Source organism: Antechinus flavipes, chromosome 4 (genome assembly GCF_016432865.1).
Source record: "Antechinus flavipes isolate AdamAnt ecotype Samford, QLD, Australia chromosome 4, AdamAnt_v2, whole genome shotgun sequence".
In the NCBI taxonomy this organism is placed as follows: Eukaryota; Metazoa; Chordata; class Mammalia; order Dasyuromorphia; family Dasyuridae; genus Antechinus; species Antechinus flavipes.
The window spans coordinates 205,991,288-206,003,544 of record NC_067401.1 but is presented as its reverse complement, the minus strand read 5'-3'; positions in this window follow the sequence as shown (position 1 = coordinate 206,003,544).

The following is a 12,257-nucleotide window of genomic DNA, read 5'->3' as shown; positions in this document are numbered from 1 at the left end:
AATACTTGGTGTACAAAATGATGAACTCCTAGTCACCATCATGATATGAGCTGGTGGATCAGCAAGTACAATACCATGAGTTAAGACTTCTGCCATCTCTACTTGAGACTCTCTTTCCCAGGGTCTGGCCAACTCTTTACCCCAGAGTTGAATAACCTTCTTCCCTCTCCTTCCATTCAGCAAACACTTTTTAAACACCTGCTATGTGTCTTGCATCATGAAAATCTCTGGGGACAAAAAGGTAAAAATGAAATCCATCCTTTATGTCTCCCTGTCTGTCAGTTTCTCCTAGCCTCAGTTCTCACCCTGCGTGTCATTTGCCATCCATGTCCTAAAGTTTTCAGCCTCCCCAAAGCAGAGCACAAATGCTCTATTTTTTTCAGCCTGAATAAATGAACCCATACAGTAGGTTCAGACTGGGGCAAAAGTGGAGAGATCCTGGGCATCAAGACACTCTGTGCTGAGTGCCTTTTGTGCTGGATTTCCTGGATTTACCTGGATTTCTTTTTGCAGGGCATGGAGGGCAGGAGACAGAGGGTTTTAGGGCCAATGGCATCTACAGTTTCTGGAAGCCTAGATGCAGGGACACTAACCTGGACCCAAGGTTGACTGCCTATGAAGGTCGTTTTTCTCCAGTGATCCTGCCTGGGTCAAGGTCCTAGCACATTCCAGCAAGATCCTTTTTCTTGTACTTTAATGCCTCAGCTTCCAGTATCCTTTTTCCCTCCTTTCTTCCACCCCCCACCATTCCTCTGGATTTATTTTCCAGGTCAGTTGTTTTTTCAATGAGGCATTTTACATTTTCTTCTATTTTTTCTTTTTGATTTTGTTTGACTTATTCTTGATGTCTCATTGAATCATTTACTTCCATTTGTTCAATTCTAATTTTTAGTGAATTATTTTCTTCAGTTAGATTTTTTTTGCTTCTGGCCAATTGAACTTTTAAATGAGTTGTTTTGGTCATTGGATTTTTTCCCCCCAATTCACCAATTCTATTTTTTAAGGAGTTGCTTTCTTTTTCCATTTCACCAAATCTATTTTTAAGAAGTGTTTTTCTTCTATATATATATATATATTTTTTTTCCATTTCACCAATTGTATTTTTTTTCACCAACTGTATTTTTTAATGAGCTGTTTTCTTCAGACAAATTACGTTTTCTTTTTCAAATTCTCCTGTAAAGCTCTCATTTCTTTTCCCCATTTTTCTTCTCTAACTCTCTTTTAAGATCCTTTTTGAATTCTTTCAAGAGAGTCTTTTGAGTTGAAGAACTGGAGGGAAAGAAACTTTCCTGGGCATCCCTGGGCTGCAACCCCTTCTGACCAACTGAGAAATCTTCCAAGATATCTTATGCTGGAAATTTGTTACATTACAAATATTTGTGAGTTCTGTCACTCCAAAATCCATCCAGAAGCCTGATCTAGTATTGGTTCTGAGGGAAGCCAGGAAAGGCTCAGGCAAAGTCCTGTCTAGTTTCCATTATCTTGGCTCCATCCTCTTCCCACCAATCCCAAGAATTTCTTTTTGGCCCCAGTGCCTTCAAACCCAGGACTTCCAAGGTAAGTAGAGAGTCCTTCCTACTTCCAGTTTTCAGCTCAGATCTCTTTCCTCCTAGTCCTCCTTTCTCCTTTTGGCCACCCTGTTTCCTTTCAGCCTTTCTTCAGGTCTCATTCTCTGCCTGGAAGTGCCAACTCCGGGTCTGAGTTTGAGCTGCTCAGTTTACTGATTATGTGATATTGGGTAATGGTTTTCCCATCCCCAAATGAGAATAATGATACCTCTCCACAAGTGCCAGAAAGACACTTTGTAAACAGAAAAGTGCTGTGAGCTATTATTATTATTAATATGATGATGAGCATGATGATCAGTTGATGATTCTGAATGGACAGCCTCAGTAGTAAGATGGCATAATGCTTATGGATTCCCTAGATCCAGTGGAAGGACCAGAGCTTTGAACAGGAAAAATAAATAAAAATTATCAGTGCCTATCAGTACAGAAAGTCATGATAATTCTCAATTCAATTTGATCAGCATTTATTAAGTGCCGACTACATACAAAGTACTTAGGTCCTGGGAATACCAATATGAAATAATAATGATAGTATTTATAGAAGGATAGCTCAGTGGGGCAGTAGATAGAGCCCAGGACACACCAGAGAAAGAAATGGCAAGCCATTCCAGTATCATTGCTAAAATAAAATTGAACAACAGCATTTGCAAAACATTATGCAAATATTTTATCTTCACAATAATTCTGCTGAAGTAGTTACTGTTATCCTTATTTTATAGATGAAGAAACTGAGGCTAAGAAGGGTTAAATGATTGCCCAGATTTACATAGCTACTAAGTATCTGAAGCTGGATTTGAATTCACATCTTCCTGACTCAAGATTCAATGTTTCATCCACTGTACCACCTACCTGCCATAGGAAAGTGAAAAACAATCTTTTCCTCTAAGGAATTTGTTATATTCTATTCTCAAATTGTGGAACCAATCAGAGCTAAGTTAACTATAAGATCATAAGATCACGATGATGTAATAAGGACTCTGTGTCTCCCTAATCTTTGTGGAGGGTGGGCCACCTGGCCTGGGGGAAATTCCTAAAAATGATCCCCACCCATCTGAATCTCTGTTGGGAAAGCTATCTGGTTCCCATCCGAATCTCCCACTCCCAATTGATCTGATTAATCATTTTGGTCTGGGAAACAATCAACATTTTTTATTGAATTGAAAAATTAGCCCTTAATCTCCTTAGCCTCAAACCACAGAAGGCTAATAAAAAAAACGAGTCTGAACCCCAAACTTTTGCTAATTCCTTTCCGAATTTGACCCACTGAGGAAGTTGTTTCTCAGTGTAAATCCATCTTTGCTAAAAGCCTACCTTTGCTAAATTCCTTTGGAACTAGCCCCTGCAAATTGTTTGTCAGTGTAATAAACCTTTTTTTTTTTTTTTTGCCAAAAATCTCACCTGCAGTTTGGGATTGGGGATTCTTTCGCAAAAAACCTGCCACCGCCTGGGGATCTTTCACCCCTCGTTTCTCACACCTCACCACTGAGATTTAGACCTAGAAGATATAGTTCAATATTCATTTTACAATTAAGAACACTGAGGTTCAAAAAGATGATGTCACACAGTCCAAAAAGGATCTCACAGGGCATTTGGTCTAACCTATACTTCAATTCTTTAATTTTTAAAAAAAGTTTTGTTTTGTTTTTCTGTTCTTCCTTCTTTTCTTTCCTTTCTCTTGCTTCCTTCCTTCCTTTCTTCTTCCTTCCTTCCTCTCCCTTTTGCTCCCTCTGTTCCTTCTCCTCTCTCTCTCTCTCTCTCTCTTTCTCCAAAACTGTGCCTTTTAAATGATTACCCACCATGTCTCCCATCATTTCCCATCACATCATCCCAGTCATCTTCCTGCTTTTCCAATGACACCCCAGTCCCTCAGTTCTCATTCCACCAAAGAACCCTGCTTTATAATAAATCAGTAAAGTGAGGGGAAAACAAATTTGCATATTGACATTCTTTGGTAATCTATGTCTAATTCTGCACTCATCAAGATTTGGGAGTACCTTTATTCCTGGGTCTCACATCTTCACTTATTCCCCTCACCTTCCTTGGTCCCAGAATCCATCCAAAACAGCCAATTGATGGAAAGACATACTTCCCACTGGGAATATTCTCCCCTTCCTTGCTTCCCACCACCATTATCTTGGCCCCAGATATCCTACAATCCATCCAAGACAGAGTTTGGGGAAGACCTACTATCACTAGACATACCCTGTCCCCTTTCTTTCCTCCATGCTCCCCTCACCAGGATGCCCAGAACCTTTCAGGACCACTTTCACAAGTCTTGGATGAGATTAAAATGATCAACTCAGATAGAGGACCATCTGGCCTTGCTATCCTCCTTACCTCTATATCCTAAAGACCCCAATTCTCATAGATTGATGGCCACTGGGCCTTGCCATCCATCCTACAGATTAATTCAGAGTATGAGTTGCTGGACAGCAAGGAAAGTATTACTTTTTCCAATTGTGTCTCCAACACTTAGCACAATGCTTGGCAAAAACTAACTGTATTGATTAGAGTTTTAAAGTCTTTAAATATTATTTTCTTAGATTTCTCTAGCAAATCAGAGTGAAGGATGATGGGAATCTTGAAATCGGCTTATTCTCTCTCCTTTTCAGGAAATGCTAAAAAGACTCATTCTGGGAACTTAAAATTCCCAGATTGTTTTATTGCCATAATTAAGACAATCATGATATAGCCATACTGCCCCATTAGCATTTTTAAGATACCTATGATGGGAACTCAGGCTTTCCCAGACTGCTTTTGTTAATTTTTTCAAGGCAATCTCAACATCTCAATATACAACCTTGTTTTTGCTTTATTTCCCTTCCTTCCCTGAGAAACCGCCAAAGGTACATTTCCCTCATAAAAGATGCACTCATGATGAAGATCTTTGCTTGAAAACCTTTTCAAGAGTAAGCTCTCATAGTGTCTTCATAGTGTCTTTTCTTTAATAGCTTTTTTCTCCTTATTAAAGCTAAATCTGATTAGTCTGTTAAACTCCTCTGTGGATTTAACCTGCCACTCAATGGCATCAGGTCTCATGGAAAATACCTTTAATGGTGTAGTCCAAACTCCTTTCCTTATTAATTCCTTTGCTTTCCCAAATCTATTTCATATTTACCATTCTTGATGCCTATTTTACCTCTTCATTTTGTCTGTAAATGTCCTTTTTGGCAAAATAAAATAAATATTATTATCTTTTTTGTTATAGTGATCATGTGAATTGTTCTCCAAATTGTATTCATTTAAAATTGAATCAGTTCATCTAAGTCTTACCAAGTTTCTCTGAAGTTTTCATAATCATTATTTTTAAGGCTCAATAATATTCCATTATAGTCATAGGCTATAATTTTTTGTTATTCTTTCCTTCTCCCCAGTCAATGGGCACTCACTTCCCTCCTGATTTTTTGTGCTTCTATTTGCCCTCTTTCTCTCTTTGCAGTGTTTACCCCAGGGCACAGGGTAATGACAGAGAGAGAAGAAGACTGGCAGAGCAGTTTCTGATGACCCTGGCATATTAAAGGGTTATTGCCCTTCTGAAATCCCTTCACTGGGGAGCTCAGTAAATTCGTCCTTGCAAAAGAGAAGTCCTCTGAGAGGAGAAATGAGAATGTGTACATTGTGGTGTACAAGTTTGACTTCCTCTTTCTTCTGACCTCCAACTTGGATTTCTTGGAGTCATTAGGGTGAGCAGCTGGTCCCTGGGGACACATGAAGGAGCACAGAAAACTTGACCATCAATGCATTGAAGCCACAGTGCCCAGAAAGCAAGACAGCCAGGAATTAATACTATGGAAGAGGTTCTGATCTTGAGAGTTGAGATAACCAGAGATGTGAGGTAAGATTTATAGCTATTGACTGGTAAAATGAGAGAAACTGATTTTCCTTACTGTCTTCCCTACTTTCCCTTGAACCTAATCCAAAATCTTGAAATAGGAGATAGACAGCCTCTTTCCTTCTTTTACCACTAGTTGTTGATATGTGTGGCCAGGAAAGCTCCTAGGATATATATATATCCATAGTCTGAAAGAGTCACCAGGAGATAACATATACTTCCATATAGGAGTACTTGGTATATTTCCTTTCCATTTTATTCTTTGCACAATAGACTATGTGGCCACAATATGCTAAGTCCCTACATCTTGTGAATTCGGGAGGTTGTGATTAGAGAGAGGGTTGTCCAAAGTGTGATCTCATTAGCACATTACAAATAGTAGTTTTAATCTTTTTTAAAACAATATTCTACTTCATTTCCTAGATTGACTTTGGACCAGGCCATGGAGGAGAAAAAGCGTTCTCTCTCCGTCTCCATTTGTCTGTCTCTTTCTCTGTCTCTACCTTTACCTCTACTTCTTTCCCTCTTTCTCTTTCTCTGCTACTTTCTGTCTGTCTCTCCCTCTGTCTCTGTCTCTGTCTCTCCATCTCTCTGTCTCCCTCTCTCTCTCCATCTCTGTCTTCCTCTGTCTCTGTCTCTCCCTCTCTCTTTCTCTCTCTCTCTCTCTGTCTCTCTATCTCTCTGTCTCTATCTCTCTCTCCATCTCCCTCTCTCTCTCCATCTCTCTGTCTTCCTGTCTCTGTCTCTCCCTCTCTGTTTCTTTCACACACACACACACACACACACACACACACACACACACACACACAAATACACTTCTGAAAGAAAGTGATAGCTTACTATATTGGTAACTCAAGTGAGGTTCCAATTTGGTGGATAACTCATGTAGTACTCTCTTGCTAGATAATTAATACATGGACACATTGCCTTTTTGAAGGCTTAAGGACATCCTATGGAAAACCAAGGAGAACTCAACTATATAAAAAAGTAACTGTAAACCAGTGTGTATGTGTGTGTGTGTGTGTGTGTGTGTGTGTAGTATTTTATTCTTTCTATTTGACCACCTTGAATGATATTCCTATTAGTGACATCTCTGAGTCAGAGGGTATGCAGAGTTTTATGATATTTTAAACTTTGGAATTCTCTCTACAATTGGCTGTCCAACCTCTACTTGAAGATACCTAGTGACTGGGAAATTAATATTTAATTCAATTTAATATTTACTTATTAAATTACTTTTGGACAGCTGTAATTGTTAAGAAGTTTTTTTTTTTCTTTCACGTCATACTTATTTGCATAATTTATTGGAAGAATTTGTTGAAAGAAATTCTAAACTTACTCCCCCTATTTTAAGGAGATCAGAGGGATTAGAGTGAATATTCAGCAAAAAGAGAACAATATTTATCTGACTTTGGGAGAGGGACATTGAAGTCTACTAGTACAGCTAGATTCCAGTGAATGTGAATAATGTGTTGATATTTGAATTCATACTCTTAGAAATTATAACCTTGTAAAACATGGTAATTGGTTCCAACTCAATGGAAAAGGCAATACAAATTCAAATAATGTGACCACCTCAAGGGATTGATTATTTTCAGCAATTTGGCCTTAGTTGTACTTCTATGGAACCCTGCTTCCATTGATGAGATTTTTTTCCCCCTGAGAACTTCCATTTTGAGGAAGAGTCCCAGACTGGCCTGGACCAACATGCTTTTTCCCTAATACCCCTTTCTTTCCCACATGCCTTTTTAGCTTCCTTCTATGTCTTGTCTTCTCCAGTTAGAATGTAAGTTTCTTGAGGGAAGGGACAGTCTTTCCTTTTAATTGTATTGTATCCCTACCTCTTAACAACATCTCTTTTTAAAGGAATGGATGGTCAGTTGGATGAATAGCATTTATTAAGCACTTACTATGTGCCAGGAACCATGCTAAGCACAAACAAAAGCAAGACAGTCCCTTCCCTTGAGGAGTAAACATTCTAGTGGATGAAATAACAGGTGTATGGAAGTTTGAGAAGTCACTAACATGATAAGTGGCACCAAGTAGGGGTTAATTGACAAGCCCTTTTCAGAAACAGTGGCAATATTGATTTAATTACTGTTTCCAGAGAAAGAGGTATAAAGCAGGGAAGGGTGATGAGCAGAGGAGGGTGGTACCCACAGATCAGCAAGGTGGATAGCAAGGAGATGACTGGGGAAGAATCTGATGGAATATGAAGCATGGTCTGCGGTCTGCTAGGTCGTGGGGCCATGTTTTTTTTTTTTTTTTTCTGTCTGACCCTACCAGTCAGCACAGACTAGCTTCACATCTCCAAAGCAGGGTGAATAAAGAAGCCCAGAGCATAGTCTCAGGAAGTCTGGTGATCAAGAGGCAAGGTATGTCAAGGTAGACGGTTAGGTGAGCAAAACACCAGGGAATTCAAAGAGTAAAAATGGCTCAAGATGAATGTTGGAGGGGATGCGGGAAAACTGGGACACTGATGCATTGTTGGTGGGGTTGTGAACACATCCAGCCTTTCTGGAGAGCAATTTGGAACTATGCTCAAAAAGTTATCAGACTGTGCATACCCTTTGATCCAGCAGTGTTTCTACTGGGCTTATACCCCAAAGAGATACTAAAGAAAGGAAAGGGACCTGTATGTGCCAAAATGTTTGTAGCAGCCCTGTTTGTAGTGGCTAGAAGCTGGAAAATGAAAGGATGCCCATCAATTGGAGAATGGTTGGGTAAATTGTGATATATGAATGTTATGGAATATTATTGTTCTGTAAGACATGACCAGCAGGATGAATACAGGGAGGCTTGGAGAGACCTACATGAACTGATGCTAAGTGAAAAGAGCAGGACCAGGAGATCACTATACATGGCAACAACAAGATTATATGATGATCAACTCTGATGGACGTGGCTCTCTTCAACAATGAGATGATTGAGGCCAGTTGCAATGATCTTGTGATGAAGAGAGTCATCTACACCCAGAGAGAGGACCTGAATGTGGAATACAACACAGCATCTTCATGCTTTCTGTTGTTGTTTGCTTGAATTTTGTTTTTTTTCTCAGTTTTCCTTCTTGAGCTGATTTTTCTTGTATGTCAGGATAACTGTATAAATATGTATACCTGGATTTAACATATATTTTAACATATTTAACATATTGAACTATCTGCCATCTAGAGGAGGGGGTGGGGGAAAAGGAGGAGATAATTTAGAACAGAAGATTTTGCAAGGGTCAGGGTTGAAAAATTATCCATGCATATGTTTTGTAAATAAAAAGCTTTAATAAAATAAAAAAAAACAAAAAATGGCTCAAGAGACATACATTTAAACTCATGAGAATATGACCTGTACAAAGATAGTCATAAATATAATGTAGGGAGTGATGAGAGTAAGGGAGAGAGCTGGGTAACATATCTTAGGAGGCCAGCTCTTACATAGCATAGTCTCCTGTTCCTTCATTGTCCTACTATCTTCCTCTGGATATCCTTTAGGTTGTCAATATTCTACCAAAAATATGGTGTTCAAAACTGAGCATCAGTCTTTAGATGTTGTCTGATCAGTGCAGAAGAGCACTTTATTGCCTGATTTCACCTCCCTCTTCTACCCCAGCTCCAAATCATAGCAAAATCCTTAAAACAAAACAACTCAAATCTCAAGGGAACCCCAGAGGACTTCAGTCATTTTGTAGATGAGGGAACTTAGATTCAGAGAGGTAAAAAGTAACTTGTTCAGGTCAACTAGGAAATAAGTAGCAAGGCTGGGGTTCGAATGAAGGTTTTTGAAATTCTAACTCTGTAGTAAACAGAAAAAAATATATATATATAATATATGTATATACACACATATTTATAATGTGTATGTTTTTATATGCACACTATATATAAGTGTACTCTGTATGTGCACACACAGACATATCATATATATATCTATGTAGTTGTAAAGTATAAAGTTAAGTGTAGCAAGATTCTTCCAAGTGTTTCTGATTGCATGATATGAGATATATTTACCCTCTCCCCCTTTGGATAGGTCAGACTTTCAATGTGCTTATAAGCCCTGACCTTAGAAACTGATAAAAAGGAACAGAAGATTCACTAGCTTTAGAATGAGAATGAGAGGAAGAAATGTGGCTACTAGCTTTGTCACAAAACAGGGATGGGCTGAGAAATTAGAAATTATTATTACCATCATATCTAAGACAAAATTCTTGTGTTCCATAATTTATCAATGTTGTGTCTACAGGTCTGCTTTTGTTTGGCTGGCTTTCCCTTCAGCATTAATGAAATCCTATTGGCAAAAATATAACCTCTGACTTGTGAGACAAAGAGAAAAAGCCTTAGTGAAGAATAATGGCAGCACAAGGGTGCTATAACTTTGGGGTAATTGAAGGGTAAAGATTAAGATTTTTTTTTTAAGAAAGAACGCTCTTGATTCCATCCAAAGTTAACCCACTTCTTAACTGAGGCTATTCTCCTTGCATATGATACTTATGGTTACAGGAATAATAATAATGAGGTTGAGAAATTGGATGGAATTATAGGGGCAATGGGATAGCAGAGGTGGGAATGAGGATGGGAATGGAAACTGGAGATTTTGATAATGGGAATAGTGACAATAGGGATGGGCAAATGGCCAGATGTCAGTGTTGGGAATTGGGGATGCTAATAGGAAAGATGAGGGGGATACTTATAAGGATGATGATGGCAATTGATGGCAATAGGTGAATGGAGAAGATGGTGATAGTGGCAAGAGAATTGTGATGGGAAGGAATAATGAGGATGCTGCCCTCCCTCACTTAAATTCAATTCACTTGCCTGTCATGGTATCGTCTCTGTGATTGAGAAGACAATTATAAATGGGAAGCTGAAGGTGGTGATGGTAGAGAAGTTAATGATATGATAATCAGAAACAGGGGTGAAGGAGAATATAAAGGGTAAACGGTAGGCCCTCTGATCATAGAACCACGAAAGGAGTCCCTAGGTTTGAAATTGGGTCTAGTCTGGACCTGGGCTGAATGAAAGACTGGTCTGAACCCTTTAAGCAGGTATTCCTCTCCAATTAATAAGACCGTTTGGCTCCAGCTACCTAGAAAGTCCTTAATTCTCACTGCCCCTTCTATCCCTCGGCCATCGCTATCCACCTTGGAGCCCTCTCTGGTTAGAAGGACTCTGGGTATAGCATCTGGTCCACCCAGTCTTGGGGAAAATAGCAATAGCAACTTACCTGGCAAGAGCAGGCAGGAGTCTGGTGGGAAAGTTCTGCTGCTATTTCAAACTGCTGATAGCTGCAAATAAATCTTTCCTACCCACTTTGATCTCTTTTGAACTCCAAACCCTAACCCTGGTGCTCTTCTTTGTAGTTTCCTCCCTTTTGTCCAGTAGATTCAGAGAGTGGGGAAAAGAGGGAAGGAGAAAGAGGAGAGAAGAGAAGGAGAGAGAAAGGAGAGAGGGGGATGGACAGAGGGAGAGGAGGAAATAAAGGAAGAGGAGATAATATAGGGAAAAGAGGAAAGAAGGATAAAAGAGGAGAGAAATAAGGAGAGAGGAAGGCAAAAAAGAGCAAAGAGAAGAAGGGAGAGGGAGAGAAGATGGAAGGAGGTGGAGAGGAGGGGCATTTCTCTGGGTTTCCTTTTTGTCATATGTAGCAGCCCAAGTCCAGTCTCACTCATCATATAACCTCTCAGAGTAAAAACTAGGGAAAGTAAGCAAAATTCTAGGGTATAACAAGGAACACATTTTTATATTACTTTCCATAAATGTACATATTTTTAATGCCAGAAAGTTTTGCTCTCCATAACAGGTAGGTATCAAATAAGTTAACATGTTAAATATTTTGCAAACATAAAGCGCTATATAAATGCTAGCTATTATTAGTATCAGCAGTGTGTGTGTGTGTGTGTGTGTGTGTGTGTGTGGTCGCATATGTTCCAATGAAGACTGAGAGCTTCCAGAAAAGGATGTACCTTGCTCAGAGTATCCCAGTTCTGATTGCCCTGTGCCTCAGTATCTCCAGCTCCTTAGTGACAGGGGAATAGAAGAGAGAGGGACTGCTGGGGAGGGGCATAGGGGGAAGGAAAGATGGCCTGTAAGTAATGGGGCAGACTCTCACCATGAATGAGTTCAGGGCAAAAAAACTAATACTCCTGAAGTCCTGAAGTCTGAAAAGAGAGGGTGCTTCTCTCAGTACCCATTCCTGCTTCTCTTCGCATTCAGGTGACTTCTTCAGGAGAATCAAGCCCAGTCTGAATCCTGGGAATAGCTGTGTCTGGCTAGTGGGCCCTGTGATTCCTGAGAGTACGATGGAGTTGGGTTCTTCCAACCCTTCGGTAACGAGGAGGCCTGGGGTGGGGGCAGAGGGAGGCACTATCAAGAGAGATATAGGAACTGAGTGTGGAGGTACAAATCCTGGGCCAGGAGGACCCCGAGGGACTGGCCTGATTGCATAGAGTCTACGTGCAGGTCTGGTCACCACACCTTACGAGGGACACAAGGAATGGAAGAGATGCAGGCGGGACCTCGTGTAAGCAAGGGGATGCATGGAGAAGGTGGAGGCCCCAGAGGGGGCCCAATAAAAGGATAGGGTCATTTGGGAATACTATTTTGAAAGCTGAGAAGAGACAGGATTGAAGTCTAGACAGTCATAAAGGCAGAGGCAGGAGGAGTGTAGCTATAGGTTAAGTGATTTGCTCAGAGCCACACTGAGGTCCAGGCTGAACTTAGATGTTCCCCACGTCAGGTCCAGCACTCTGTCCGCTAAACTCCCAGCTGCCCCACTAAACTGTCCTATCTTTAAATGAGGAGGCTCCCTTTAGTCTGAAATACATTTAGTTCACCTGAAAAGAAGTCTGGCTGCACACAGCAAGGAGG